The following is a 6,000-nucleotide window of genomic DNA, read 5'->3' as shown; positions in this document are numbered from 1 at the left end:
GAATTCTAAATATCTCCCTCCCCAAACCACAAATCCCAGAATTCAATAGAATGTTGCCATGATAGTTAAAGCAGAATTTAAATGCTTTAATCTATTGTCATATGTTGTCAATTTGATATGCGATGTTTTATATATGTGAGGCATCGAATTTTGCCATTGATTATGTTGTGAACCGCTTTCAGTCCCCCCAGGGGTGAGAAAATCGGTATATAAATGCAACAAATAAATAAATAAACAAACTATAGTGTGTTGTCTCCAAGTCAAGATGGAATTTTCTATAAAAACAGTATTTAATTATCATTTTATGAAATGAGCTATATATAAGCTATATCAGCTCCTTCTTTATATGACAACGTCAGTTGCAAATTGACATTTCATCAACTCTTTTGAACATTCAGACTTTCCTCAGGTTTGCTATGGAACTGGCTCCTTTTAAGTGAACATATTAAAGTTTTAAATAGTTTACAGAGAGTGCTGGACCTGTCTTTACCTTATACTGGAATTTCAGTCATCTCGAGTTCAGACAACTTGTTTGAATATGTTTGCAATACAACTGGTGAGGGCAGGGGATATAGATAACAGAGGCGATCCCAAGGGGAGAGTGCCCTGCATTTCCCAATCGTGAGTACATTTGTGTGCTCTGAAGTAAGCACACAAATAGAAAAAAAAATGCATGGTTCTCTGATGGGAAACTGGTTTGAAAAGTGACACTAAAAAGTTTTTAATTCATTTAATTCATTTGAACAGAATTCACTGTAGAGTGTCAATTCAGCCAAAGTTAAGTATTTCACTATTACAATTTACTATTGTTGGCTTACTCCATAACTATAACTTGTTCTTACGCTATAATTCATATGCAAATGTTGTTCCTTCATGCACAAGGTGTGATCTCCTTGAATGTGTTACAACTAGTCATTCAAGGTTCTGAAAAGATCAGGATATTAACTCATTGTTCAATGAGTAGAAGGAATGTAGTTAAACCTTTCATGCTTTTGCATAGTAGGACACATAAGTCATTCCCCATGGGCCATCTAGACTTGAGAACACTCTGCTGCTTCTCATGTATGTACTAGCATTGACTAACTTGGTGTAGGCAGAGGATCATTTTGTCAATTAAAATTGTTTTTTTTTAATTTTAAATAGTTACATACTATGGTTCATTGCAGAGAAATGGATGAAGTGACACTGTTAAAGTTGTTCCTCCTATTAAAATTAAATGGCTGTATAATATTTGATCTCTGCTCTGAGTAGACGAGAAGCTAATAATTATGACAAATGGAAGGCTAGCTACAAATATTCAGATAATAAAGCAAACAAATAGAACTTAAAGTAAATTTGTTCCTGACCCCTCCCCCCAATGTCGTTCTTCACTATATGTAGACAGGCAGGCAGACATTGGAGTATTAAGCAATCAAACTTTATAAATATATTAGCAAAATACAGCAGTTTTCTCAGAGACGCTTCTACCTTTTTCAGATCCTTTAAATAAAAGAAAGCAGCATTGAGAGTGGCAGTTTAGAAAACTATCACCAACATTCTTCAGTGGGTAATGGGTTAAGTATTCTCGTCCAGGTTGAGACCATGTAATGCTTAAGATCTTAATTCTTTGGAGCCAGAAATTCTTCTTCATACCCAAAGTACTCAAAAAAGGTAACACCTCAAGTTGAAACACAGACAAATCAGATAGATTGTGGTGTTTGGAGTTAAAATGGCATGCCACAGATTGCTCAAGTATTCTGGTCAGAATTGCAAACTTGTGATTCCTGAAATGTTTATGTAGATTGCAGGTTGTTTCCCCATCTACTGGAAATGACATCTTGTACTTCTTCATTCAAAGACATAGATAAGATTGTATAACCAACAGGAGATGTTTTGTTTAATATGATGGGTCCTGTCAATCACTGGTGACTTGTCTTCTTAAGATATACACAGATAATGAAGAATTTGGAATCGCAAGGGTCTGAATCCAAGGTTGCTGACTGGTGTTTTAAAAACAGCTTTTACCAGCAATATCCATAGATTAGGTGGCTGGTGTAAAACTATAATGAAGGGCTTGCTTGTGGCTCTTGCTCAGGGCAAAAGAGAGCTCGCATAGTGTAGTGGTTTGAGCACTGGACCACAACTCTGGAGACCAGATTTGAATCCCTGCTCAGCTGTGGAAACCCAGTGGGCGACCTTGGGTAAATTGTGCTTTTTCACATTAGAGGGAGGCTATGACAACCCCCTTCTGAACAAATCTTGTCAAGACAACTATAGAGTCACTGTAAGTTGGAAATGACATGAAGGTACACAAGAACAAACAAAGTACAAGGGTGAAGCAGGGAATTCTTCATGGAGACAATTGTTCAGGTCAGGCTATGGTATGGGGTGGCCACTAAAAAGAAGTAATGTGTAATCAAAACAGCATTGGGTCAAACAGGACTCAGAATTGCCTATGCTAATTTATAAATATGGTTGCAAAGTTAGCAAAATGACTATCAATTTATTAGAAATGCACACTTTGCCTTAGTGGAGGAAACTACTCACGGGCCTGTATGCCTGTTCCATCATTGTTGATTAACATCTTCAAGGTACAAGTTCATCTTTAACTGGTCCTGCACAGCTGCCCTTCCAAAAGAAGATTCCTTCAAATAGAAAGGACACATGGCCACCCTATTTTATTGGCTTCTGGCAAGAAAGAGCAGAAGGTTGGATTTGGTTGAATTTTCGAAGGCTATTTAGAGGCTAGAAGCATTGCCTATTCTTGCCACTGGACCTCTCTATAATGCTTTTCCCCCCAAAGCAAAGACATGTGAATAGAGGTATTTAATCCAAACCAAGTTCTCATACATGTGCCATACTTCTTATTTTAGTAACTTCTGTGAACTTTCTCAGAACAATGGGGTCCATGAGGAATTCAACACCAAAGAAAGTATAGTAGAAGCAAATAATACTGGTAAACTTTGCTTGCTTCCTCAGTTTCCCTGTTCTGTGTACTACTACTATTACTACTACTCATAATATGCGATACAAGGCTTTAAAGATCAAACTGCAAAGACTCTGGCACAGGCCAGTAAAGGTGGTCCCAGTGGTGATCGGCACACTGGGTGCAGTGCCTAAAGACCTTGGCCAGCACTTGAAAACAATTGGCAATCTGTCAGCTGCAAAAGGCCACCCTACTCAGATGTGCACGCATTATTCGCCGATACAGCACATGGTACTAGACACTTGGGAGGTGTCTGATGTGTGATCCAATACAACAGCCAGCATAGATGATGATGATGATAATAATAATAATAATAATAATAATAATAATAATAATAATAATTATTTCTATACTGCCCTATCTCCCCGATGGGGACTCATGTCTATAGCATGAAATCCCTCATTCTGCATTCTGCCAGATCTGCTCTTGCTCTCACTTCCTTTTTAGCTCACCCCTTCTTTGCATTGGCTTTGATTCTGCTTGTATAGTCTAGCAAGCTTTGTGTGGGTGAGGAAAGTTGGAGAGAAGCATAGGGCCAAGGAAGATCAAGCAGTAAAATAAAGTCTTGATGACATATTTCAGATTTTGTGGACTATAGGTTATCTCCTTGTCAAGGGCACTGCTGTAGTCTGGGAAAGTCTGAAAGAATTTCCTCCTGTTTCTGACAGAAAACACAGATCAACAAACATTTGGGCCTTCATTTCAGTTACTTTCCAAGTGCAAGTGTGCCTTGTTTACATTTTAAAAATCCATTAACTGCCTATCCTTTTTCTTCTCATTTCATCTCCTCTTGTAATGATTTCCCACAGATTGAAACCAACTGTTTTTTAAATAAAGAATATGCAGAAGATCCAAAAAATGATGCGTACAATGCTTAATAATTTATTCATTTTTTAGCATGCCCAAATCTGTCTTTGCATTTCCTCCTGCAAAGTGTACTCCCTTTCATTTGTTACTGTGTGGACTCTTCTCACAGTGTATTCAACTTGTGGGAAGAAAAGGAATGACTGCTGCCTTTTGAGGCATTTTCATATTTTAAAAAGTTTATACTAGGCTGGAGTGTGGGTTTTTTGGTCAAAGCATGATGTGGGTCTTTGTGCATCTGATATCCTGGTATTTTAACCACACTAAACAATCCTATGTAGCTTCTCTCAACCATTCACCCGCCCCATGGGGCAAACTACCTTCCTCTTATAAACTTGAATAATAATAAGGAGCTGTGTCCTCCTACAGAGGTAGAAAGTGGGCTGGCAAAGACAGCAGATTTTGGGGTGTCATAAAAGCACAGCAAATTTACAGTAGTTGCTACTGTATTTTTGCTCCCTAGCAGTGGCAAGCAACTACTAAAGACCGATGAACTCTTTTTATCTTCTTGGGCGCTCTTAATAAGAAGCAATGTAATCCAGTTGGTTCAGGATCTGCATGGAAAGGCTCTGCTCACATTTCCTCCAGCTGATTTTCAGAGCCATCTCTCTCATTACATCTTGTCACATTCTGTATTTTTCAGAGGCCTGTGGGGCTGTAATGGGGAGGAGGGGATAAGGAAGTAAGCCTTTCCCAGCCTCATTGCATATCATTCAATATAGCATTGTGTACATTTCTAAAAATGGATATGTACTTTTCTTAAAATGTTAGGAAACTGCTGTATTTTCAAAGATTTGGTATTCATAGTGAGTTTCCTTTGTATGTGCATAACACATAATTCTGTCATATACTCTTATGTGTTGAAAAAGACCACCCTAGGATCTGGCATCCTAAAAAATTAAAAATGGTTATTCTAGACAAGGAGGGTTTTCTTTTCCATTCCAATTTAAGACAAGGAGATGCAAAATACCAATGTAAATCCCCTTCTGTAGGGCTATCAAGCATCAACACGTAAGTTGCGTCGCCAATTTCTATGGGGATGCTGTCTTTTTTGACGCAGACCTCCTAATGCACTTCATAAATGTGAGTTTGAATGGAACGTCATGCTAAAAACATCCAATAATAACTTTCACAGACCATTAAGATTTAAAGCTACAGTGTGAGAGTTTATTACAAAGGAGCCCTGAGGTGTTGTACTTTCCTAATATCGGCATATGCTTTAAGCTGGAAAGTTAGTTTTGCCCAAGGGAGTTATTTGTCCTGAAGTATGAGGTAAGATTTTGCTTTGGCTGTATATTTATGGTCTGAATGAGGCTGCCATTGCCTTGTACCTTTGTGTTGCAAGGAAACCAGGAATCCAACAGGAAGGAGCAGACGATGGCCATTTCCCTTCTTGCACTTATTATAATGAAAACACTTGCAGAGTACTATTATTTATACAACCCAAGGCTTTATGGCTTTCTACTTTTCTCCACTACAGTTCTGGAAAAAATGAGTCCCTTTGATAACTCCCAGAATCCTTCAACTAGCATGCCCATGTTGAGTGGGGAGGTTCTGGCAGACGGCCATCAGCTGGTGTCTAGTTTTGTTATTGTGCTAGCATGAAGCTAATTCTGCTAGCTGTTGTGTATTTTCAGAGTTAAGAGTAATATGCAATTGGGCCATTGATTGTGTAAAGCAGTTGCATACTGATTATGCAACTAATAGGTTTTTTCATGCCAGGACTGACTTGAGAAACTGCAAGTCACTTCTGCTGTGAGAGAATTGGTTGTCTGCAAGGATGTTGCCCAGGGGACGCCTGGATGTTTTGATGTTTTTACCATCCTTGTGAGAGGCTTCTCTCATGTCCCTGCATGGAGCTGGAGCTAATAGAGGGAGCTCACCCGCACTCTCCCTGGGGTTGGATTCGAACCGGCAACCTTTAGGTCAGCAACCCAGCCTTCAAATCATCAGTCCTGCCCGCACAAGGGCGTAACCCATTGTGCCACTGGGGGCTCCAATAATAGGCCGTGAGACTGATTCCCAACTTGTTGGACAATTCAACAAGCTGTGCTAGGGAGGTTTTTAATTTGTCAACATTAAGCTGGATACATACTGTCCAAAGTAATCTTTTCAAGTTCTGTCCCCCCACCCCTAAAAACCAATTGTATTTTAGCAAAGTTAAGATATGT

This window comes from Anolis carolinensis, chromosome 1, assembly GCF_035594765.1.
Source record: "Anolis carolinensis isolate JA03-04 chromosome 1, rAnoCar3.1.pri, whole genome shotgun sequence".
Lineage (NCBI taxonomy): Eukaryota > Metazoa > Chordata > Lepidosauria > Squamata > Dactyloidae > Anolis > Anolis carolinensis.
Note: the sequence above shows the minus strand (reverse complement) of the source record.